Source organism: Sander lucioperca, chromosome 6 (assembly GCF_008315115.2).
Source record: "Sander lucioperca isolate FBNREF2018 chromosome 6, SLUC_FBN_1.2, whole genome shotgun sequence".
NCBI lineage: Eukaryota > Metazoa > Chordata > Actinopteri > Perciformes > Percidae > Sander > Sander lucioperca.
In genome coordinates this window covers 21,412,062-21,439,508 of record NC_050178.1, presented here as the reverse complement: position 1 = coordinate 21,439,508, position 27,447 = coordinate 21,412,062, and the positions used below count along the sequence as shown (strand labels likewise).

Below are 27,447 nucleotides of genomic sequence, written 5' to 3'. Positions count from 1 at the left end.
ATCATTACGTCCAAACACACAGTCATCAATGTCTCCTCTCCTGCTGATTTCTCTGTAACTCACTGATATATGAACCCCTCCTCTCCTCTCAACCTCCCAGTAACAGCGACCAGTCAGACCATCTCTACACAGCAGCTGAGGACACCAGTCAAACCTCTCTGGATGATCAGGATATGGCTGCTTCTCCTCCACTAATGTCACCTTCCTGTTGTTGTCAGACAGTTTGAGGTATCTGTGTACTGTGTTTGTGTCCAGTCTGAGTTCACGGGAATCTGACGGAGAGAAGGAGACACAACACAGCTGCAGTTATTAACCAATCAGCACGTAGATGATGACATCAGAGGGTTGGATGAGTGATGTCACAGTTTGATGAATGAAATTAAAAACAGACTTACACTTCCTCAGACCTGGTGTCAACCATCTGACTCCAGCAGGCTCCACCCTGAAAGGAGGAGGGGGGGGGGCATTACATCACTCTCACACACACAGCTTCATCCTCATCACATGTAGGGCTGGAATTTACTCATTTATATTCATATTTGGGCTGTCAACCAATTAAAATATGTAATCAGTTTAATTCCCTTTAAAGAGTCTGATCATAAGAGAAGTTATCTCAGGACACTTTCCAGATAGAGGAGGTCTGAGTCAGGATTTATTTCATAGTACACAACAACCGTCCTCCTCTACAGCTGTTTACTGCTCCAGAAATCAGCTGATCTTATAATATATATAATATATATAATAGACTATTTGATGTGTATGAGAGTGTGTTCCTAGTGTACTTTATCATATCATAATGACCAGGTCATGAGAATATTACTGAAACTACAGCTTGTTGTTCTATAGGATGGAGATGTCTGTCTCTAGTTCCTGATAAACTGATCTATAGGCTGCTATATGAACGCTGTGCTATTCAACAACAGCTGCATGAAAATTAAAGCCCTACAGAGGGAAATGAATGAGATATGTTATAGAGTACAAATAACAGTGTGTGCCTATTATGTTTGGACATTTTGTATTTCATGAATTAGACAATGTTTTACAAAGTTTATGACGTCGCCCTAACATAACAACTGGAGAAACAGCTTGACTTTAAAGGGAGTCTGGGAACTTCTTCCCTGGGATCGTACCAATTGCGGCCCGCATCCGGTTCAAGACACTAGTACTTACATACAGGGCCACGAACGGATCAGCACCAGCTTACATCCAGGACATGGTCAAACCATATACCCCAACCCGCCCACTTCGTTCTGCATCAGCCAAACTGCTGGCTGCTCCCTCACAGCGAGGGAGAACTAATCACTCAACGAAATCCCGACTGTTCACTGTCCTGGCTCCCAAATGGTGGAACGAGCTCCCCATCGATATCAGGATGGTCGAAAGCCTACACATCTTCCACCGAAGGCTAAAAACACATCTCTTCTGACTACACCTCGGATAAAAAAAAAAATAATAATAATCTTGAACCTTCACTTTCATATGTCTCTTTGTAGCTTTGCCTATTTAAAGCTACTGTTCTTGCACTTACTACTTGTTGTCTGGAGTTGAGCCTTCAGAGTTGAAATCACTTAATTGGAAGTCGCTTTGGATAAAAGCGTCAGCTAAATGACATGTAATGTAATGTAATAACAACTTACGTTTTCTCAGAAACACGTTTAAAATCAACCCAATCCTCCTTTGACCGGTTGCTCTTAAAGGAAACACAGCTGGATGCATATCCAGATTCAGGAGACTCTGGTCTGGTCCTGATAGAAAAATACATTTATTGAAGATCACATGTTCAGTTAAAGACTCCATGCATAACATAACAGAAAATATATAATTAAGATCATGTATATGAGCCTAATTATTAAAAATAAATGCCAATAATAACTTACTTTCTGACAGAAACACGTTGATTAAAATCAATAAAAATATCCTTTATAAGATTCTACTTTAATAAGATGCCACTGTTGTTCAGGAGGAGTTGGTTCTTTCAAATGTTTGGTAATGTTGACTTCATAAAGTAAATGAAAGCATTTGACAGTCGCTGCTTTGACCAATCAGCTCCCTAGTTCACTCAGAGCTGTGGAGATCAGCCAATGAGAGGCTAATAAATAACTAAAGGAGACATAACAGCAGGAATGTCTGTAGTAATAGTACAGTGTAGTGTAGTAATATCCTACATACTGGTGTATTAGGGGACGTTTTATGTAACTAATAATAATGTTATTGTATACCGGTGGCCACCTTTTCCAGGTATCAGCCGGGGTGGTCTGAGAGATCACTCAGATCAGATTTTAATACCAGGTGAAAACAGGACCATAGATATCCCAGAGTGCACCTGGACGACAGGCTACAATGGGCTGGAAACACAGAGACCCTCTACAAGAAGACCACACACCCAATGAGACAACACTACTTCTAGTTTGTTGGAGGTTTCACAACAACTCACCTCCATCTTTCCCTCTCCATTTCAATTCGCTCCCTCACACTGTTCTCCATTTTAATCTCCCTTACAGATCGCCTTCTTTTTAAAGTAGTGGTGTCTCCATGGACTGGACACTCTTCATGGACACACAGCTGGGTTCAGGTTCAGGTTCAGGTTCAGGTTCAGCAGGGTCTGGTCTCTGATGGGTCCTGTTAGAAAGAGAGGAAGACCACTTTTTAATCTCCAGAAACAGAAGCTGCTGGAGACACTAGAAGCTATCAAGCAGAAAATAAAGTCTGAAGCTTTTCACTGAATGATTTCTGCTCTCTGCTCATCCTGCTCTGTCATGATTGAGTCATAGCTCTGTTGAGCCATCTATTCCTATAGCTCTGAGCAGTGATGACTTCATGACCTTTTTTAATGATAAAATTATAACAATTAGAGAAAAAATTCATCACCTTCTGCCCACAGCTTCTAACGGCTCACCATTGGGCGCAGGAGGGCTAGAGAGAACGATAAGACCTTATATATAATAATAACAATAAAGTAACTACTTATTTAGACGGCTTTTATCCTTTAGACCTCCAACAATTAATGTTAAGGGTCTCTTCAGCTAAGCCAACTACCTGTCTCTTAGACCCCATTCCAACGAGGCTACTTAAAGAAGCACTACCTGTGGTCAATACCACATTACTAAATACGATCAATATGTCCTTATTAACGGGTCACGTACCGCAGTCTCTTAAAGTAGCTGTGATAAAACCTATTCTGAAAAAACCCACCCTCGACCCTGAGGTCTTAGCCAACTATAGACCTATATCTAACCTTCCCTTTCTCTCCAAAATCCTTGAGAAGGTAGTCGCTAATCAATTGTGTGACTTTCTGCATAGAAATAGTCTATTTGAAGACTTTCAGTCAGGATTTAGAAAGCATCATAGCACAGAGACGGCACTGGTGAAAATCACTAATGACCTTCTAACTGCTGCTGACAAAGGACTTGTCTCCGTACTTGTCTTATTAGATCTTAGTGCTGCATTCGATACTATTGACCATACCATCCTGTTACAGAGACTGGAACATCTAGTTGGCATTAAAGGAATCGCACTAAGCTGGTTTAAGTCCTATCTTTCTGACCGATCCCAATTTGTTAATATTAACGATAAACCATCCAAATACGCTAAAGTTAGCCATGGCATTCCTCAAGGCTCAGTGCTTGGACCAATTCTATTCTCTTTATATATGCTTCCTCTAGGCAATATTATTAGGAAACACTCAATTAACTTTCACTGTTACGCAGACGACACCCAATTATATCTGTCAATTAAGCCAGACGAAAGCGGTCAGTTAGCTAAACTTCAAGCGTGCATTAAAGATATAAAATCCTGGATGACCCATAATTTTCTGATGTTAAACTCAAACAAAACGGAAGTTATTGTGCTGGGACCCAAGCACCACCAAACTTCATTATCTAAAGATATAGCTACCCTAGATGGTATTGCCCTAGCCTCCAGCACTACTGTCAGAAATCTAGGAATCATTTTTGACCAGGATCTATCCTTTAACGCCCACTTAAAACAAACCTCAAGAACAGCCTTTTTCCATCTTCGTAACATTGCCAAAATCAGGAACATCCTCTCGCAAAACGATGCTGAAAAACTAGTCCATGCATTCGTTACTTCCCGGCTGGACTACTGTAATTCTTTACTATCAGGCTGCTCAAATAAGTCCCTCAAGACCCTCCAGCTGATCCAGAATGCTGCAGCACGTGTTCTGACAAGAACTAACAAAAGAGATCACATTTCTCCTGTATTAGCTTCTCTGCATTGGCTTCCTGTAAAATCCAGGATTGAATTTAAAATCCTTCTCCTGACCTACAAAGCACTAAATGGTCAAGCACCATCATACATAGAAGAGCTCTTAGTACCTTATTGTCCCACTAGAGCACTGCGCTCCCAGAACTCAGAGCTACTTGTGGTTCCTAGAGTTTCTAAAAGTAGAATGGGAGCCAGAGCCTTCAGCTACCAGGCTCCTCTCCTGTGGAACCAGCTCCCAACTTGGGTTCGGGGGGCTGACACCGTCGCCACATTTAAGAATAAACTGAAAACCATCATCTTTGATAAAGCTTATAGTTAGGGAGTGAGGAGTTGCAGCATAGTAGAGTAGAGTAGAGGGAGGCAGGAAGTACAAGCCCGTTCCGGCAGGGGAGAGTACGAGCCCGGTCCAGGGCCCCTCTCTTTAGCCTGCCTCTCTTAGTTATGCTATTATAACTCTAGACTGCTGTGGGAAGCTCCTTCCAAGGACACAATGAGCTGCTCCCTCTTCTCTCTTTTCACTTGTCTCCTTTTGTGTGCATCTTAGTCCCAGAAATGCCTGTTACTAACCTAGCTCTGGAGAGTTTTCTCCCCGGAGTTCCTTTGCTTCTTCTTCACCCAGAGCATCGCCTTGGAATTGGGTGGCACCTACACCGGGGTCCTGGGTGCAGCTGACGCTATGGACTTACTACACCCTGCTACGCTCTGAGATTCCACGCAGTGTCCGACTGCGTCCTGCCGCGTCCAACCGCATCCACCCAGGCTGCTGTGCCACACTACACCCCGTAACGCCCTGCTGTGCCCTACTATGACATGAACTACTACGACTACCATTGTGATCACTGTTTCACTATCTTTATTATGACTATTATTGCCACCATTCACCACTCCCCCAACTGGTGCCGTCAGACACCGCCTACCAAGAGTCTGGGTCTGTCCGAGGTTTCTTCCTAACAAAAAAGGGAGTTTTTCCTTGCCACTGTCGCTATAGCTACTGCTAATGCTTGCTCTTGAGGCAACCACTGTAATAGTTGGGGCTTCGTAAACTACAGAGTGTGGTCTAGACCTACTCTATCTGTAAAGTGTCTCGAGATAACTCTTGTTATGATTTGATACTATAAATAAAATTGAATTGAATTGAATTGAATTCACTACTTTCATTGAATTTGGATGTTTTAGTCAACTTTATAGCATTTGAAGACAAATTTAAAAAAGTGACAAAAAAATTCGGAAAAAAAAAGAAAAACGTCAAATAAAGTGCAGAAAAAAAAGACGTATAAAGCTTCAAAAACATCAAGAAAAAGCCACAAAAAGTGTCAAAAAAGATGACCAAAAGTTTTGGTTTAAAATTTTGACCCAGAAAAACTAAAAATTGCCTGTTGGTCGACAGGAAGACAACACAAGGGTTAAACTAACACGCCCAAACCTCATATCTCATCAACATCCTGGTATACTGGTAACTGTTACCATGGTAACATTCTGGTATACTGGACATAAACAGGAGGCAGCGTGGAGACTCCTCCCACTGCTGGTAGTTACCATGGTAACATTAGTAGAGTGGAGACTGCTCCCACTGCTAAACCAAAACGTAGCGATGGAGACGTAGCCTGAGCCTGGCCAAACGTCTGAATGTGATTTAACAGTCTGATTGATGCGTCTGTTGGCAGCCTGAGACACTAATGATCCCAAACTCCACACAGGTGATGCTGCGTTCAGGTGCAACAGAAACAAATGGAAACTTCAGAGAGATTAGATCTTTAGAACTAGATTATAATATCTTCACATTCTCCGCTCTGTGTTCTTAGTCAACAAGTGTTTTTTTACGTTTACACCATAGAGCAGGACTTTTAATTTCATAGTTTGTACTTGCAGTGATAATAAAGTAAATTCTGATGCTCGTTCCCATGTCCCACGTCCCCTGAACGCAGCATGAGCCCTGGTTAAAACCTGGGATTATGGAAATATAAAAACGTCTTTAAATTAAACACTAAACTAAACTTTGGTCATTTTCTCTCTCTGTGTTCGGGACATTTTGGGTGGCAGCTGTTCGCTGTGACATCACGATGAACACTGTGACATCACCATGAACACGTCAGACATGATATGTGTAAACACACACATACAGACACAAAAATACTGAAGTATACATATGAATGGATGCATATGGATGCAGAGAGATGATTGGGTTCCAGTCTGTAACCATGACAACAGATTAACTTCACGGCACAAACACGAGACAACGACTCTCTTTAAAAACATCGGGTTGACCTAGTGACATCACAGGGAAGCTCCGCCCCCTTCAGCCGTATTTTCATTAACTTAAAAAAAAATTCCTGTCCTTCTGACCTTTTTATTCGGTCCGTCAATGATGCATTGTGAGACAGACACACACACACACACACACACACACACACACACACACACGGGTGCTAACAACTTTGTACACATTGTCAGTATGTTCTACAAAGATATTAATATCTCGGTTATAATAAATCTCAATACCTCTGAAAGATTTAAAATTAATGGGGTCAGGCAGGGGTGCCCTATCTCCCCCTTCTTATTTATTTTAGTCACTGAATTATTGTCGCTTAAAATTATATCTGACAGAGATTTTGAAGGAATCTCAATATTTGGTAAGGAGTTAAAAATGTCCCAATTGGCAGATAACACTATGTTTTTTTTAAAGGACAAGAACTAAGAACCAGTTATGTAACTATTAAGTTGATAGACCAGTTTTCCAAGGCTTCAGCTTTAAGATTGAACATGTCCAAATGTGAAATCTTATCTCTGCATAGTTGTGATGCTTGAGTAATTGGAAACATCCCAGTTAAGGATTCTGTTAAGTATCTGTACACATTTATAACTAGAAATCTTATTGCTAAACATCAACATTTTTCAAGTAGACTAAAAAAGACTAAAACTATTTTTAACATCAACAAAGGGATTTGTCTATTTTGGGGAGAGTTCTGCTCTCCAAAGCAGAGGGTGTCAAGCACACCAGGAGATGGACGGGGCTCAAATGCACGACTCAGGTGAGTAAAGTTCAATGGTTTTATTAAAGCACGAACAAAACGACAGGCAAAGGGAATTCCAAGAAACAGGCAGTAGTCAAAAATCCAAATCCTAAAATTGAGAAGGTGAATTGGAGAAGGGCTTGGCTTCTACCGTATAAGTAATGTTTCTAACAAAGCTAATGAAGTACACCTCAACATGTTACATAACATATACCCTACTAATGACCTTGGTGCTAAATGTGCCCACATTGACTCTTCCTGTACATTTTGGAAACAGAATATTGAAACAATTTCTCACCTTTTTTTATTGTAAAATATCCAAAAGATTTTGGACAGATTTAGAGTATTACTTTTTTGAACCAACCAACTTTGTCTACACCTTTAACCTTAAAGATATCATCTGTTTCTATGATAATTCAGGAAATGCTGCTCTATCTAATTAATTTCGTCATTCTGTATGACACATTTTATATTCACAAGCAGACATTTTCTAACTCATCTCCTAATTTTGTACCTTTTCTTATAGAATTTAAATTGCTACTTCGATCATTGAATGACAAAAAAAACGTATTAATGTGGAAACTGTAGAGCTTTTTTCCCTAAAACCTCTGACTAATTGTAAATTTCTGTTTTTATGTACCTCTTTTCATTTATTTTTCTATGTAATGATTGTGTTATTAACAATGACATGATGATTTATAATGTCACTGATTATTGGTAATGTTGTCATTTGTTATTTTAGAGAGAAATATAAAAATATCTTATAAATATAAGTTACAAATATAACTTTTAACAACAAAAAATAATATACTTTGTATATTAAATGGGTAAAAATTGTTGCAAAAAACAGTCAGGTGAGCTGACAAGTGATGGAAAGTATATGTTGTGTAAAGGGAAAAGGAATGTGACGTTTATGAGAAAATGGAAGAAAAAGCAAGGATTTAATGGAAAGTTAAGAGTACAAGAATGTACTAAGTTGGTGGAAGAAACAGAAAAAGAATGTGGTAAAAATTACAGAAAAGGGAGAAAAGAGGGATTATATGAAGCAAGAAAGTGGTTGGAAGAAGCAAAAACAATGAAAAGAAGGGGTAGATAAGAGAAAAACTTACAAAGAAAAAAAAAACTTTAAACTTTAAGTTAAGTTTAAAGTTTAAGCTTTAAACTTAGTAGACAATCAGGCCAGAGCAGACTGGATAGATATTAACCGCTGTCTACAAAAAGATAATGAAGACATTGATGTTTATTTCGAAAGATTAAAGGAGAACTTTGATGCCCATAGCAACGTGACCGCTCCAGGGGTCCCAGACCCAAATTGTCCTTATGAACAACAATTGAAGAACGCCTTCTTAAAAGGTGCTATACCCCAGATAAGCAACTTTGTGGAGAAACACATGGTTGATAATCACACTCCAGGAATATCCCACATCCGCAAGCATGCTAGACACACCCAAAACTATTTCAAGAAAAAGAATAATAAGAAAAATCAGCTTTTTGTTTTAGAAAATGGCAGGCTTTACACTATGTCTGAAAATGCGGGGAGGGGCAGAGGGAAGTTTAGGGGTAGAGGCTGAGGGAAAGGAAGGGGCGGATTGAGTAGATCAGGCCAGAGTGTTTTTTTTGTGTGTGGAAACCTGGGCATTGGGCCAGAAACTGCAGAGACAAAAAAAACAGCAGATAGTGAGCAGACTGACACACGTGACTTCTCTGCATGACTAGACACAGACAGAGAGGAGAAGTGAGAGAGACACACAAGCAGAAGAGACTGAAGAGGAACTTTTGACATTTGAAAATATGGAGTTAATATTACAACAAGACATCAGACCAGAAGTTACTCTGACTATCATGGGACATGAAGTTTCTTTTTTGTGTGATACAGGAGCATCTAGGTCTGTCTTACATCCTGATGATGTACCGAATTTAACTGCCACAAGAAAAAAAAGAAGAAAAAGAAATTAAACGTGGAAAGATTTGGGAAGGTTTGTGACAGCTTGCGAGGAGATTGGAGATTGGGTACCACTGGAGAAGAGCATAGAAAAAGCAAGAGATTAAACGCTTATTGCAAATCATTGAACTGGACAACAGGTGCCAAACCTGCAGGTCATCTACAGGGGAGAAGAAAAACAAGCTGATATATTGATAATTATGTCCTTACAGAAAAACAAGAGGAACAATTGAGTTCAATACAATGATTTACAACCTGATAAAAAGTATTTCTTTGTGGTCAATATCGGTAATGCTTTCTTCTCTATCCCTGTAGACAAGGACAGCCAGTTTTGGTCCGTGGAGAACCCAGGAGAAGGAGAAGGAGCAGGCTACCCTCCCCATCACCACCAGATGCTTATTAGACACCTGGTGGCGTTTTGATAATCAACTCCTCCCTTTGGGTTTCACAGCCAATACATTTGAACTGTAATCACCCAATCAGTTAAGAAGGAGGTCAGGCAACACTAATCAATCACAGATCTCCTTTGCTGTTTGTTTGAGTAACCTAAGAAAATACTTTTCACATTGGGAATTATTTTATTTTTTATTTATTATTATTTATACACAGCTGTTGCTCTAACATTCCTGAGGGTGGCAGCAGAGGACAATATATAAATTATTCCCTCTAATAAACTACGGTCATGTAAAGCATGGGATCATCTGATTTATTCTAGTCTAAAGAATCCGTTCTAGTTTTTGTTTAACTGTTAGACATTGTTGTTGTGGCATTATTATAAAAGGTACACAGTCATTTTATTATATTTTATTTTATTTCAATTGAAATGTTATTTTATTGTAAGATTACAACATGAGCACAAACTAAAGTCTGCTATTTGAAGTTTTTGAATCCAACAAAGTAACCTACAGCAAAGTATGATTTTCATGATGTGGTGGAAGCAAGACATCTATTTATCTTCCTGAACTGAATGGTTGTGTCCCATTGCAGAATAAAATACTTCCAAATGCCCAAAATCCATCTTGACTCCTGTGTCATATATGAGTCAGTTCAAAGGTTAACAGAGAGTCACTAGAAATCACTAGCACAGGTGTCAATATGTCTGAATAACACACATCTCAATGCTGACTTCATGTGTAGTATTTTGTTTTAGCAATTGGATTTCCTAAGTAGATACTAAAAAGAAATGGAAATAAAAAAAATGAACTATTTATTCACAAACATTTAACAAACAGGAACTGGAACAGGCGATGAAAAAATTGTTAGAGTTGCAAATACATTAGGCAATAAAAAGAAAAAAATAAATAAATAACAATTTGCTTGTTCAGTCAATTCACTGGCACAAACAGTCAGTTGCAAGCAAAATGACCCTCAGTGTATATTTAGGGACTCCAGGTAAGTTATGACATCTCTGAGTATTTCAATCCCGAGGTTAACTCTGCAGCCTCCAAGAGGGTCAAACTGCTCTTCAACTTGTTGAGTCATCACAGTGTCCAGAGTGAAGGTTCAGACACACTGATCAGCCAACGGCCAACCCTCGGCAGAAAAGGCAGTTGACTGATCAGTCTCCCCGAATTGGTCAAAAAAGTGCCTCAGAACACACCGAAGAGACGAGACGTAATATGTCTCCATAAAAGCAGGCGGCGCTAATCTGTATTGTCACCAAAAAATTAAAACCGGCAGCTGATTGGACGCATCACGTGCGTCTGGTTTCTCCGGGAATTCAAAGCCAGACCGTGGCTCGTTCAGAATACGATCTCATATTGTACTAAAATAGTTCACTGAAACGTGTTTCTGAAAACATTTTAAGAGAGAAATAGTCCGTGCAGTTGCTGAATCTGTCTTCATTTCAGATCAACAAAGGTCAGTTTAAAAGATTTTCGTCAGATTTTGAGAGACTCTAGTCAAGCTCATCCCGCTCCTCGTTTCCGGGTTAGCACTCTACCAATCAGATTGGTCATTTGAGTCCGACTGCCGGCAGAGCCTGCCCCGCGGATAACACATGTCAAATCGGCCAAAATGAAGGCCGACGGCCCCTCGGACGGATGACGGCACGGAACACAATGAACAGACTCAAGTCACCGACCTCACCAGACGGTGGTCGATTATCGGCTTTGTGTATTTGAACTTTTAAGGCCGGTTACACACTTGATGCGTTGCGTGAGCGTGTCAGCTGCGTGGCGTGTCCGTTTATATTTCGGCTCCTATGTTAACATGTTAGAGCTTACACACTGCCTGCGTGACACGCACGTCTCAGGAAAATGCGTGCATGCTAGAAATAGAACCGATGCCTATTTTTCACACCACACGTAAGCGTGTTGGAAGCATTTCCAGGCAACATAGAATAGGAAAAGATGTTTATATATCATTTTGACACTAATACATATTAATAAATGACATGTTGATGTTTGAAAGTATCTAGGTTTTGATATAAATGCAGATATAAATGTAATAAAAAAAAAAATCAATTTTCTAATATTGTACCTGTCAATTCAGAAGGAAATATTCTGTAGCCTATTTTGACGTCAATACTGCCGACATCTTTGCTGTAATCAAATTAGTCTATATTTATGTTTACCATGGTATTTAATTTTATCAATGGGAAACATACATGTGTCCAGACAAGGCTAGCAGCAGCAGCGCCGCGTCAGACACGTTTCTGGTGTGTAAAGACATAGAAAAATCCACGCAGCCGCCACGCAGTTGACACGCAACAGACACGCCACGCTCATGTGACGCAGCCAGTGTGTAACCAGCCTAAGCGTGTCTGAGGCACTTGCACTCGTTCAGACCGGTGGATATCAGGGGGCTCTCCTGCAGCAGCTGCGTCCCCAGTCCCTGCAGCTTCAGCCTCTCTTGTAGGAGCAGCACGGCCACCACCCATTGCTCCCGCAGTGCTGTCTGTCTCACTGGCAACTTCTGAGGGCTCAGATGCAAACAGATCCCTGATTGTTGTGGTTGGCTGTCTCTGCTGTGCTAGGCAACCCCTAACAAAGATCTGCAAGGAGGACTGGTGCCTCTCTGTCCTTAGACCATGGTGGTTCCACTGGTTCGTGAAGGCATTCAAGTCCCTGTTGATCCTTGGTAAATATACATAGGGAGGTGGTAAACATTGATTACTCCACGCCACATGTCACCCCAGATTCTTTCAATCCGCTGATTGTGTGTACTCGTTCCTCTTATGGCACTACCTCTACCAGAACCTCAAAAGACACTCATCAGCAGGCAAACATTGGTCTCGCCACCATGGTCTGTCCGTACCCTCGAGGGGACTCCATGCTTGGCCACTGTACTCATGAAGCACTCCAACACAGTGATGCTGTGATTGTTGTTGGATGAACGGAGGAACACAATAATGCGGCTGTAGCCATCTATTAAACTATTAATCCTTTTTGTCAAGTAGATTTTCAGAGTTGTCTATTTTTCTGGTAGGCTACTCTTTGGTCCCTAGTAGTTGAATTAAGAGTATATTTGAAAATCTGCTTACTCTTCATGTTAACCCCCCACGTGGTCTTGTAGTAATAGAAAGGTATTTGCAGCAATTAAATATCACCATATCTGAAACCCTTTTAACAATAGACAGAGATAAAATGTACAATAAAAGGGAAATGTGATGCCATTATGTTGTTAGTGTGACAGCGCTTATTAAATTTAAGCAGTTAATAATGGAAATAGCTCCTCACCACTTTTTATTACATTTTTGGGAGGATGACTGGGATTGATTAATTAAATAAAGTATGAGCAGCCAGTGCCTACTGATGTCTGGCAATACAAAACTAACAAATACTACAAAGTTGTGCATTTTGTTTAGGCTACTCAAACAAACAGCAACGGAGATCCATGCTTGATTAGTGTGGCCTGACCTTCTTCTTTACTGATTAGGTGATTAGAGTTCAAATCTATTGGCTTTGAAAACCACAGGGCGGAGTTGATTATCAAAACGCCACTAGGTGTCTCATAAGCATCTGGTGGCATTTATTAAATGCCTGGTGACGTCACACGCTTAGTGGCGTTTATTAGACAACTGGTGGTGTTTATTAAATGCCAGGTGTCGCCAAGAACGGCGTTCAAAGCATCGTGAGAATTGTGACGTATTATGCACCGTTTGGCTTTCCATACTCCCATACAAATTTACACCTACTAAAGACGTCTAAACTAAGTTTTCCCCAAACTTTATTGATCACTAGAGTACAGTACATATATTCTCATCGTTTAGATTCACATGTTCTTAGTGTTCTTTTGCTTACTTTGTGGTGTTTGTGTGGTGCTTATGTGTTACTAACTGTAAATGATCTCTGTTGGCAACTGCAGCAGGACACGGGGGGGGGGGGTCCGAACAAGTGCGGTGCAAAAAATATCTTGTCAGTTGGTCATCCAGATGCGTTCAAAAAATTGAACTCTTGCGACAGGATACGGACGGTTGCTATCTGACAATTCCAGCGAAAGTTAACGTTGCTATGGTACTGATAAACAAACCTGCTAATGCTAATTGGTTAGCTAGCAACAGACATCAAACTATTGACATTATACCGCTATATCACATTTAACCGACGTGACATGTCAACGTCCTGGGCAACTTTGCTCCACGCAGCAACCTTTCTATTTATATCTGTAGGAGAGAGGTCATAGAGAATCGTACATTCAGACACTTATCAGTCGTTCTAGTCTCTCTGCCATTTTTGTGAGTCGCTTCCGAAGCTTTTCAACTCTGTAGTATGATGTCCGCTGGGGGCATATTGCGTATTACGGAGCTGATTGCAAGTGCCAGTGTGAAGGCGGCATTACTGCCTTTAAAATGCTACATTGCTTGTCTGGAAATAACGGGAGGACAGCTTTAAAATAAGTGACTCACGTGAGAGAGAGAGTATCTTCTGTCCGCGCGGTAAAAAGTAAAAATATGTATTTTTAACCCCCCAGTCTGAGCAGAAGCTGCTTTCCTCCAAAGACCCAGCAGCACAACAGCGACATGACAACATTAGCAACGTCAGCTGGCGTAACAGACTCTGCCTTTACGTGATTACGTCAGTGAGACGTTATTTGTGTAGACAGTTCATGTGAACATGTTTATTTTATTTATTTATTTTTATGTACTTAAATTATCAATTTATATTGGTTATTAGCTTTTTATAATTATTTTTTATTCATATGTGCTAATGTTTTTAACCAGAATCCTTTGTTTATAGCATTATGTCAATAAAATATATTTACTTCATATATGTAGTATATAAATAAATATACATTTCCCATAATGCAACTGCACCCTCCCGTTAGTTGTGCTGATCAACCTTTAAACATCCACAGTATCTCATTAAGAAAGTGTTTGGATGACAGACTGTAAATATTACTATTATCTTCATATATACAGTCTATGGTTTGGATGTTATTAAACGTACCACTAAAATAATTAGAAAAGAAATCCTGAACAGCAAACGAGTAGAGAATACTCGATGATTTCCCCCCCCCCCCCCCCATTCTGGAGTTCACTGACTTTAAAAGTTAAACAGAAAGACCACAAACACATCACAGTAACTTTATGCTTTTATTGTGAAAAGAGACAGAACTCAAAACTAAACATGAGACAAGTCAACGGCATTTCTACAATTTCATGATCACAGCTTCCATCTTTAAAGAAGTTTACAATGTTCACCAAGAATCTGTTCAATCATTCTGAATTATTTTATACAAAGTTCATTCATTAGTTTATAACAATAACCTGAAATATTTTTGTAAGTGTGATCCTGTACAGACTCAACTGATCAGCAGTGAGAAAAAGGAGGAGACTCTCCGTCCTACACAGAACACAGAGACACTGAGGAACCAGGAGACCAGAACCTGAACCCAAACCCAGGATAAAGAGGCTGAGTGAATGTGGTGTTGACGGTGTGGAGGTGGATCAGTGAGTCAGAGGAGACTCTGTAGAAGGACAGAGAGCCAGCAGGACAGTCCACATACACTGCTACTCTACCAGAGACAGAGGAGGAGATGAATATTTGTCTATTATTGTGCCAGACAGAGAAACCATCATCAGAGCAGAACAGTCTCCAGGAATGGTCATTATATCCAAACACACAGTCATCACTGTCTCCTCTCCTCCTGATTCCTCTGTAACTCACTGATATAACAACATCTCCTCTCCTCTCAACCTCCCAGTAACAGCGACCAGTCAGACCATCTCTACACAGCAGCTGAGGCCAGTAGTCAAACCTCTCTGGATGATCAGGATATGGCTGATCCTCCTCCACTAATGTCACCTTCCTGTTGTTGTCAGACAGTTTGAGTTGTCTGTTTAATGTGTTTGTGTCGAGTGTGAGTTCACAGGAATCTGACGAAGAGAACGAGACACAACAAAGCTGGAGTTATTAACCAATCAGCCCTTTGATGATGACATCAGAGGGTTGAATGAGTGATGTCACAGTTTGATGAATGAAATCAAAATCACACTTACACTTCCTCAGAACTGGTTTCAACCATCTGACTCCAGCAGGCTCCACCCTGAAAGGAGGAAGGAGGGGGGGGTATTACATCACTCTCACACAAGCAGCTTCATTCTAATCAAATGTAGGGTTGGAATTTACTCTTTTTATATTCATATTTGTGCTGTCAATCAATTAAAAATATTCAGTTCAGTTTAATTTCATTAAAAGTGTCCAATCATAAGAGAAGTTATCTCCGGACATTTTCCAGATAGAGGAGGTCTAAGTTAGGATTTTATTTCATAGTACGCACAACAACCGTCCGCCCTCTAAAGCTGTTTACTGCTCCAGAAATCAGCTGTTCTTATAATATATTATATTTGATGTGTATGAGAGTGTGTTCCTAGCGTATTTTATCATATCATAATGAGCAGGTCATGGGAATATTACTGAAACTACAGCTTGTTGTTCTATAGGATGGAGATGTCCGTCTCTAGTTCCTGATAAACTCATCTATAGGCTATATGAACGCTGTTATTCAACCAAAGCTACATGAAAATAAAAGCCCTTCAGAGGGAAATTAATGAAATACATTATAGAGTACAAATAACAGCGTGTGACTATTATGTTTGGACAGTTATGAATTGGACATTTTACAAAGTTTATGATGTCACCCTAACTTAACAACTGGAGAAACAGCTGGACTTTAAAGGGAGTCTGGGAACTTCTTCCCTAGGATCAAACCTTTTACGGTTTAGGCTATGATTACGTTTGACGTGTTTACCATCCATAAAATTATGTCATTATCATAGACTAAATGTTACATAATGATGACAATGATAATGATGATGAACTGAAACAGACACTATGACACTAATTTATGATTGCAACCAATTTAGAGAGAGAGAGACAGAGAGAGAAAAAGAGAGAGAGATTTATTTTTGATTTTTATAAAACGTTTATTTTAAAATCTGTAAACACCAAACCAAGAAAACATTTCTTTATCACAATAAATAGGGCCACAGAAAATATTGCACCTATAAAACAGGTAACTTACACTACAAATAATCACATCCTTACCTGTAAGGTAAGATGGCAGCGCGCATAGTCGCAGCGGCTCAATGCTCCCTAAATCAATGCTGTATGTGTCTGCTGTTTGTATTATTCTTTGTTAAGACAAGCCGGAGTACACCAAATATCTTCTACAACAGAGAGGAATTATCGTATATCGGGAGAACATGCGAAGCCCCTATAACAAGTGACTTCCAACACTCGCACAGCATTCCACCAGGAATAGCCAGAGCACCGGCGTCGCCATGGATTGCTTCACCGAGCAGCAAGCGCCGGAGACGGAGGAGGGATTGTAAACAAAAGCGAGGCTGCAGGTCGGACGCCTTGGCTAGGCTAAAGAGGGCTGCCCCACTGCCTAGCCTTTTCGTCGCGAATGCCCGATCCCTTGGGAAAAAGATGACGAACTACACCTGGATATATTAAGCCGGTCAACCATACGAGATAGCTCTGTGATAATTATCACTGAAAGCTGGCTACACCCGGGGATCCCGGACACAGCAGTTGAGCTAGCGGGTCGCTCACTACATCGAAGCGACAGAACAGAGGACTCTGGTAAAAGCCGTGGAGGTGGACTTTGCATATATGTGAACAAGGACTGGTGTACAAACTCTACTGTTATTGATAAGCATTGCTCACCTGATCTGGAGCTGCTAGCAGTTAAGTGTAGACCTTTCTATTTGCCACGTGAATTTTCTGTTGCCGTGGTAACAGCGGTCTACATTCCACCAGACGCCAATGCTAATCTAGGACTTGGCCATGTACTAGCAGCTATAGACAAACAGCAAAACAATTACCCAGAGGGCATTTTTATTGTGGCTGGTGATTTTAACCATGTTAATGTGAAAACTACCCAGCTTTGATCAGCATGTCAAGTGTGCAACACGAGAGAATAACATACTGGACTGCGTATACTCCAACATTAAAAAGGCATACAGAGCCTCCCCCCTCGCACACCTGGGCCAGTCTGATCACCTGTCACTATCCCTATCCCAGCGTATCGCCCCGTCATCAAAAAGCAAAAACCTACCGTCAGAACTGTTAAGAGGTGTCCTGGGGATGCATCTCTACAGCTACAAGACTGCTTTGAACGAACAAACTGGACCTTGTTCTTTAATCAGGATGTGAATGAATATGCTTTTGCTGTCCTCTGTTACATCAGGACCTGTGTTGACAACATCACTATCAACACATCAGGATTCCCCCTAACAGGAAACCTTGGATGACTGCGGAGGTCCATGCCCTTCTGAGGGAGCGCAACACAGCCTTTAAATCTGGGGACAGAGCGTTATACAGCACAGCCAGGCACAACTTGAAAAAGGGCATCAAGCAGGCAAAAGCTGCATACAAGGAAAAGGTTGAGAGCCACTTCACCAACACAGATCCAACACGGGTAAGGAATACAACAAATCACCAACTACAGAGGCAGCCGTGAACCACCTACAAACATCAATGCCTCCTTGGTAGAGGAGCGCAACCATTTCTACGCCCACTTTGAAACATCTGGACTAGATAACGGAGCCGCTCCTCCCCTTGTTGACACAGACCTCACACTTAAGGTAACAGCAGAGGAAGTGAGATGCACCTTTAGGTCTGTGAACACTAGGAAGGCCGAGGGACCTGACGCGATTCCAGGAAGAGTACTCAGAGAATGCATCTACCAGCTTGCAGATGTCTTTGCAGACATCTTCAATATGTCTTTGCAGACATCTTCAATATGTCTTTGGCCACAGCGACTGTACCGACCTGCTTTAAAACAGCAACCATCATTCCAGTGCCCAAGCAAAGCCACATTAGCACTCTGAACGACTACAGACCTGTGGCACTCACCCCCATCGTTGCCAAGTGCTTTGAGAGGCTGGTGATGAAGCATGTTAAATCTGCCCTCCCCCTCAACCTGGACCAGCATCAGTATGCCTACAGGGAAAACAGGTCCACAGAGGATGCTATCATTACAGCCCTCCATAAAGCGCTGACACACCTTGACAAGGGGAAGACATATGTGAGACTGCTCTTCATAGATTATAGCTCAGCGTTTAATACCATCATTCCAAACCAGCTGGTCACAAAACTCCTTGACCTGGGCCTCAGCAGCAGCCTGTGTATGTGGATCAAGGATTTCCTGACAGATCGGCCACAGACAGTGAGACTGGACCCATACCAATCCTCGAGCCTGTCCCTCAGCATTGGAGCACCGCAAGGCTGCCTGTTGAGCCCGTTGTTCTATTCCATCTACATGTATGACTGCATCTCCACCCACCCCTCGAATACAATGATAAAAATTCGCAGATGACACAACTGTGGTGGGAGAAATCTCTAACAGCGACGAGAACGCCTACAGAGATGAAGTTGAGAGACTGACAGTGTAGGAGCCATTTATATCCACTTTTTTGTTTAGATTAATTTAGTTAATACTTATTTTAGCCACTTGGGGGAGTATTGCATTGGGTGTGGTATGTCACTGTGAATTAGATATATCTACAGGTGTGGCAATCAGTGAGGGCAAGGTGTGGATGGCGGGGAACACACGGTTCTTACCGTAGCCGAGCGAGTACCCACTCCACCGACAATAAGCCACAGCATTTTAGTAATCACCACTGGGTGAAGTACTATTTTATGTGAAATACCCTTTTTCTACCTTTATAATAAACATATAATAAAATACAATAAAAATAAATAAATAATGTCTGGACCTAAGATCTTTTTGCTACGCGTTGAGAACACCATGCCATCCATAGCAAGGCTTATAGGATAGCTTCAACAGACAGGATGGTGCAAAGACAACAATCTGACCCTGAATGTCAAAAAAACAAAGGAGATTATAGTTGACTTTAGAAGGTGTAAGGAGGACCCCCGACCCCTCATCTTGAATGGCGAGGAAGTGGAAAAGGTCTCCTGTTTTAAGTTCTTGGGGATCATGATCTCAGATGACCTAAAATAGGAAATAAACACAACCACCGTGCTCAAAAAGGCGCAACAGCGGCTCTACTTTTTACGAATACTCAAGAGGAGCAACCTGTCAGCTGAGCTGCTTAAGATCTTCTACCACTGTTCTATCGAGAGTGTCATAACATACTGTATGACTGCATGGTATGCTAACTGCACAGGGACAGGAAATCCCTCAATCGAATTATAAGATCTGCTGAAAAAAACCATTGGACTTCCCCTGCCCCCACTGGACGACATCTTTAAGCTTCGCTGCCTCCGCCGAGCGCACAATATTCTGCAGGATGAGACACACCCCTCAAACCATCTCTTCTCCCTGCTTCCATCTGGCAGGCGGTATCAGGCTTTTAGAGCAAGCTCTTCCAGGCTGCAGAACAGTTTTATCCCCAGGGCCATCACAGAACTGAACAATCATGCCCCCCCCCTGCGGAGGGGTTGCAGTTCGGTGGGCTGGGGATCTCATCGCTGCTTTTTGCAGATGATGTGGTCCTGATGGCATCATCGGCCAGCGACCTTCAGCACTCACTGGATCGGTTCGCAGCCGAGTGTGAAGCGGCTGGGATGAGGATCAGCACCTCTAAATCTGAGGGATTGGTTCTCAGCAGGAAACCGATGGAGTGCCTTCTCCAGGTAGGGAATGAGTCCTTACCCCAAGTGAAGGAGTTCAAGTACCTTCAGGTCTTGTTCGCGAGTGAGGGGAAAATGGAACGGGAGATTGGTCGGAGAATCGGCGCAGCGGGTGCGGTATTACATTCAATTTATCGCACTGTTGTGACGAAAAGAGAGCTGAGCCAGAAGGTAAAGCTCTTGATCTACCAGTCAATTTTCGTTTCTACCCTCACCTATGGTCATGAAGGCTGGGTCATGACCGAAAGAACGAGATCCAGGGTACAAGCGGCCAAAATGGGTTTCCTCAGGAGGGTGGCTAGTCAGAATCAGGACCAGAATCAGAAATACTTTAATAATTCCAGGGGGAAATTAAAGTATGGTGTCTCCCTTAGAGATAGGGTGAGAAGCTCAGTCATCCATGAGGAGCTCGGAGTAGAGCCGCTGATCCTTCGCGACGAAAGGAGCCAGTTGAGGTGGTTTGGGCATCTGGTAAGGATGCCCCCTGGGCGCCTCCCTAGGGAGGTGTTCCAGGCACATCCAGCTGGGAGGAGGTTACGGTAAAATGCATCATAACAATATTCCTGGATTTATAACAATATAGTGCACAGTGAGACTTATATAAAACTTCGTAGTGCGGCTGGACCACAGGTCGGTTGTAGATGAAAAATATTCAATCTATCTGAGAGATGGTGCTCTCTGGAAATTATGATGGAGATGCTCAAAGATGACGACTTCGATGATTTCAGAATATATGCAGCTTTATTCAATATTGAACAAATTCTCATGAGGGAGAACACAAGGCACATGCAGCATGGCACAAACCTAGTACTCTCCTCGAATCTTTCTCGACCCGAACGTCTTATAGATCTTGAAAACCTTCACATCTGGAAACCTTTACATGATCTCATCATAACAACAATGTCCCCATATGCTATGAGACACACAGTTCCTGTAGGCCTCTTCTAAGGTCATAGGTTAACTGTGCCTAAGGTTGTTATTCACTATAGAATGACAGAAAACATAACACATCTTGACAGTTACTCAATCAGGGCCTCTTTTCTCTGTTATTCTCCTGTGCCAACATCTGGATCAGATCTAGCTTCTCACTCATAAGACTCCATAACATCCTTCTGAACTTTTACCTAGATTCTTTCAATAACACATTACAAAATATGAAATATGAAAATACATTTGGTTTGATTATATCACCTATCACTATCCGACTCCAAACTTTGCCTGCACCGACTTTTATAAAGTTGTGGGATAGCTACCTGTGAGAAATAGGTGCGGGATTGGATTTGGTACCATTGGTCTAGTTCATTCAGAAGCTTCTTGACGCCTTTTTTATCCACTGTGTGGATGGGCATCATATAACACGTTATAGCATTGGTGATTTCGGTATGTCTCTTTGACTTCTTGTCGTACTTTGTGCTACTAGCAAAAACACTGGCTAGCGAGGCTTGTTTGGCTAGCTCTGGCGTATTAACTGCAACAGGGTTTTTTTTTGGGATAGTATCATGCACTCATGATTTGTTCCGTTTTCTATCTATTTCTTCATTTACACTGTCACTCTGTCGAAATATGCACATATGTCACGAAAAACTGGCACAAACTCGACAACTGCTGGGTCCATTTTTGGTCGGATTCTTCTGTCAGGATCTGTCGCAAGGTAGGCAAGGCTTGGACCCAGATGCAGTTTACAGAGATTTATTTATGGACAAGCAAATCACTTACTGGAAGCAATAATCCATAGAGCAAGGAAATCCATGATAGGGATAATGACGGGGAACTCAAATACACACCGAACGCACAGCAAACATCACAAGCAACAGAACGTAAGAATCTGACAAGAGACAAGGGGAAACATTGCGACAAGGCCTTTGCGAACGTATTGGTATATAAATTGGGTAGATAAAAATAAATTACTCTGAACATTAGCTGAACGTAGACAAGAATACCTACGTTTTCATGAATAAATGGTGTATGACAAGTAAAAATTGTGGGTGTGAGAGCAAGTTATAGAGACGAGACTAAGATTACTTTCTCAAGGCTCTGTGCTCTAGCGATGACACCACCCACATGAAAACTAAACATAAAACAAACAAAATATTAACAAAAAGTGTAAAATATATCAAAACACTGAATAGACCCTGAATAGCTGAATTTTCCGTTAATGGTTTAAAGTTCGAATCACGTCTGTAGGTGAAAGAATAGAGGAGATACATTTTAAAGCAGAAGACGATTTGAAGCCTGCTCTCAATGACTTCTGTGACATGCATGACAAGGTGCCTGTCTGCATGTCTGGCTGGTTGCCATTATTTCTGTCATTTAAGCTGTGGCTGTTGTTTGGTAATTAAACTGTAGAGTTTTGTGAGGTGGAGGTTGAGGACGATAGATAGATAGATAGATAGATAGATAGATAGATAGATAGATAGATAGATAGCACTTTATTGTCCGTGAACACGAAAATTTGTCTTGCAATACAAGCTCCAACAATTACAACACCACAACCTAAAGACAAAAAGTTAAAAACATATAGGCATCAGTAAAAACATAAATAGATAATTAATCAATATGAAGGTGAAAGTGGGGGGGAACTATCACTTCTTTGCCCTCCTGTGTTGATTCAGTAGATATATTAACAGATGAACAAATGAGTGTTTATATTTGTTCTTTCTGCAGTCTGGGATCCTATAGCGCCTCCCGGAGGGCAGGAGTTGGTACTCCCCATGCAATACAACATGGGAAGAGTCCAGGGAGATTTTGTCAGCCAGTCTGACGATGTGCAGTACGTGGCTTTCAATGAACGCGTTCTCCACTGAATGTCCCAATTCCAATCCCAATCCCCCAATTTGGAACAGATTCCCAGGAGAAAAAGAAAAAATCCAAGGCACTCTTCTTCAAAATTACTTAAAAAGCCTTCATTTTCCCGGCTATTTCATGATAGAAAATTTAAAAGACATTGGGAGAAGCAACCCACGCGTAGCGGCACTGACAGCCTTCTTCAGGGTGTGCTTCCCAGACAAACAATTTCCCCTTTTGTATAGGCTAATTGAAAACACCTGAGTGACATGGTGAGTAACCACTTGAAAACATGCCAAAACAATCCACTAGGTGGCTGGCTGTAAATTTCCACATACAAAAGAACAAAAAAACAAGAAACAGTTCACTAAGTGGCTATACATAGTAAAAATCCACAAACAGAGAGAGTCACTAGGTAGCTACATTACAAGTTAAGCCAAACAATTATATACATTAATATGTATCTTCTTCCAAGCCTGCTATCAGTCAGCTACCCCTGCTGCTAGTTGGCACCCAGCCTGCACCATGGTCAGTGAGTTTTCCAGAGCTGCCCAGTGTCCCCGTGCTGCCCAGTGTCCCAGCACTGCCCAGTTTCCCCGCACTGCCCAGTGTCCCCGCGCTGCCCAGTGTCCCCACGCCATCTAGAGTCCCCGGGCCTTCTAGAGTCCCCGAGCCTTCTAGTGTCCCCGAGCTTTCTAGTGTCCCCGAGCTTTCCAGCCCCCCAGAGTCCCAGCTGTGTAGAAGCCTCTCCGAACCCCCGGCTGGCTAGCAGCCCCCCTGATCCCCGGCTGGCTAGCAGCTGCCCTGATCCCTGGCTGGCTAGCAGCCTCTCCAAACCCCAGTGTGCTGGCAGCCGATCCAAACCCCGGCTGGCTAGCAGCCTCCCTCCAGCCGCCCTGAACCGGCTATGACCACTCTTCTAGAGTCTTCCAGTCGTCCAGAGTCTACGTCGACTGACCTCCCAGAGTCTACGCTGATCAGAGAACCAGAGGACTGGCTGACCAGCGCTCCAGAGACTCTGCCTTTGTTCAGCGTCCCAAAAACTTTGCCTTTGTCCTACCCCCCGGAGATTTTGCCGGTCTCCGGCGCCCCAGAGACTGCCCCAGGGAATTTGCCATTGTCAGGCATTTCTGAGACTGTGCTGTTGCCCGACACCACAGAGACTTTGCTGCTCCTCGGTGCCCCAGAGACCTTGCCAGTGCCCAGCTTCCCAGAGACTCCTGCCCCCCGTGTTTTGTCGGCGGTCCGGCCAACTCCTGCTCTCCGTGTTTTGTCGGCGGTCAGACCGACTCCTGCCCCTCGTGTCCTGTCGGCAGTCAGACCTACTCCTGCCCCTCGTGTCCTGTCGGCGGTCAGACCTACTCGTGCCCCTCGAGTTCTGTCGGCACTCCAGTCAACCTCTGTTCCCGTTGCCTGGCCACCTGACTCCAGCCCTGTTGACCCGTCGCCTGGCCCCAGTCCAGCTGGTTCTACTTCGTCTTGTGTTTTCCCGCCTTTTTTGATTGTTCTGCCTAGCCCTAATATCTTTCACCTGTTTCCCAGCCTTGTGTCACCTGTCTTGTGTTTCCTCATTACCCTGTGTATTTAGTCTTTGTCTTCCCTTTGTCCTGTGTCAGATCATTTTTTGTGTTTTTTTTCTGTCAGTTTGTTTGTTGCTGTCAGCGTGTCGGTGTGTATTGTCTCCTTGTGTCAGTCACGTCAAGGTCTCCGTGGATTTCCTTTTATCTGTTCGCTGGTTTTTGAGCTACTTTTGATTTTTGGTTTTCCTGTACTTGTGCTTTGTATTTTCGGACAGCTGTTTTTGCCCTTGGCTGTTGGGACTCTCTCTGTTTGGCATTGTCCTTGTATTTGGGTAAGAGCTCAAACCTTCTCCTGCCTTCCTGCCTCATCTCTGCATTTGGGTCCACTATCCCCTGCTACACTCAACAAACTCATCACGTGTCAAAAAAGGCCTCCTGTTTTTACATGGCATACCTGTCATGCTTTTCATTGTATCCCACGTTTTGCGTGGGTTGCCAGCCTTGAAAGCTTCCTCCAGGTGTTTCTTGTGTGCCTCCTTTGCCTTCCTCAAATTTTCTCTCAGTTCGTTGTCTCTTTTTTGTAGCTCCCTAATGTCTTTATTTTTAAAAGCCAATTTCCTCAAATTCATTACTTGTTTAATGTCTTTGGTTACATAGGTTTTATTCTTGGGGTACACCTTAACCTCTCAAGGATCACTGTACCGTGGATGGCACACTTTGTGGCTGTGGCGTCACTGTAACCTTCACTCATAAAGACAATTATAATAAAAATAAAAACTTGAGACTGTTTCCTTTCCAATGATGTCAGGCACACCCCAGAGTATCAAAGTATATGGGAGCTGTACCACTTTTAATTTGGGTATGACGTTTAGACTAAAAAGCATGGAATTTCAAGTGTTTCTTAAGAGGTTTTAACTGTTTTTGTGGGTATGATAGACTGTACGCAGAAGTTAATGTAGTCTGTTGTGTCCCCCTTCAGCACTTGCCAATCCATGTAGTCAAAGCAAGCTCCCAGTTCCTCTCTGCTGTCATCAGTTCACTGTCGAACCACCTTGTTCTCTGGTTTACGACATTTTAATTTTGATGTGTACATCGGGATAAGATGTACTACATTATGGTCAGAAATTGGTGGTTTGCTCCTGGATTGATAGGCACCTGCGAGATTAATGTAGCATTTGTCCAGTATGTTCTCCTTCCTTGTTCCACCTTTAACAACATGATAAAATCCTGGCAAAGTTTTCTCTAGGTTGCAGTCGTTGAATCACCCAGAACAATGGCATGAGCATCTGGAAATTGTTGTTCTTGATTATGTACACATTCTGCTATTGATGCGGCGGCGCTGTGTATGTTGCCGCTTTGGGGGGAAATAGACAACAAATAGCAAAATGCAGCCAAACTCCTGGGGAAGATGAAATGGTCTCAACCCAATGCCCAACAATTCAAAGTCTCTGTTACAGATAATATTCTTGATTGTGTACTGGCGACACCACCATTCGTTTAAGTAAACACAAATCCCTCTTACCCGACTCTTCCCCGAGTTTTCATTTCTGTCCGCCTGAATGAGTGAAAACCTGTTGATGTCATAAGTGAGCCTGGAGCGTCGGTGTGCAGCCATGATTCAGTAAACACCTTGCAAGTGCCTGTATGTCGTCAATTTTATTGTTGATAGAGCGCAGGTTGGCCAGGATCACAGCAGGTAGAGCTAGTCGGGATTTTCGCTGCTGCAGTCTCCTCCTTATTCCAGCCTGTCTTCCTCGCTTCCTCCTCCGTCCTGTCACCGCTCCGGATTCCTTGCAGCCAGCCATGATCGTTTCCCTCTTCACCGGCTTGCAGATCGTATCAGTACCCCTGGCATACTAGCCAGTAGCCCGGGTGTAGCTCGTTCTTCAAGTCCCACTTTGTTGAGTTTAAGGAGTGCGATACGAGCGTATGTGTGCGCCGGTCAGCTGTCGATGCGCCCCTCCTCCATTCTGACACACTCAGCACGTGAATGCACAAGCAGACCAGATCCAATTAAAAGTCCATTGAAAAGTCCAATAAAACAAGGGATATCGACCACTCTTAGCCCAGACTTTAACACCCACATATTAAGAAGGTACTGTTTACTTAGTTCCATGACAGACGAGCACAAACAATAAACACAACCAATTGTTTGGAGCGAGTGCGAGTCACCAGCTGAGCAGCGCCCCCAGCTTAGCTTAACATAAAGACTGGAAAAGGTAAGTTGGGGTACCTCTGTACATTTTGCACATAGTTGATCTTTGTATAGATACACCAGGTTTAGTGGTTGTTGCCACCTGTGTAACATTCTCTTTATCTTTTTTTAGAGAAGCAGGTTAGGTATTTTGTTTGACTTGTTTTGTTTGTAGAGCTAGTGGTGAGCTAGGCCTAGTTTTGTTATATTAATTTCATTTGTTTGGCACAACTTCCAGGTCCCATCTTCCACCATCCTGTTGTGAGCTATTTCCATGTTTGGAATAAAATCCAAATATTTCACTTTTACACTGACTCTATCACACTTTATTGATTGTTGTCTTACTTTCGCCGAATCCATAGAAGGGGTCATAACACTACAATGTAAAAAAAACTAATAAAGCTTAATATTTAAAAAAGTATAAATAGCAGAAAAAAGTTGAAGAGGGCCCATCATGTCCTGAAAGAGCTGAACATTTTCATATTTGAATGTTTGTTGTAGCTGAACGTATGCAGAAGTTAGAGATGACCAAAAAACGTACAGAAGAATAACAATAACAAGAAAAGACAACAAGAATAACAATACCGTGAATGCTGCTGAATCAGCAGCCACATATTTATTAACAACTAAAAGCTAATAACACTTACTTTTTGTCAGAAACACGTTTAAAATTAATCCCATCCTCCTTTGACCAGTCACTCTCAAAGGACATACAGCTGGA

The 27,447-nt window shown here is 42.2% G+C and overlaps 1 long non-coding RNA gene across 2 annotated transcripts; it reads right to left on the bottom strand.

Annotated features, from left to right (window-relative positions):
- Nucleotides 1–401: 401 nt before the first annotated feature.
- On the bottom strand, nt 402–27,446 carry LOC116052966. 2 transcript variants are annotated; one of them, XR_004897592.1, is made up of 3 exons: nt 27,374–27,446; nt 1,638–1,745; nt 402–442 (listed from the first exon to the last, which is right to left on the bottom strand). It is a non-coding gene; the product is annotated as an uncharacterized LOC116052966 (long non-coding RNA). The 2 variants fall into 2 exon arrangements; XR_004105707.2 differs by lacking the exon at nt 27,374–27,446 and adding an exon at nt 2,435–2,618.
- Nucleotide 27,447: the final 1 nt, after the last annotated feature.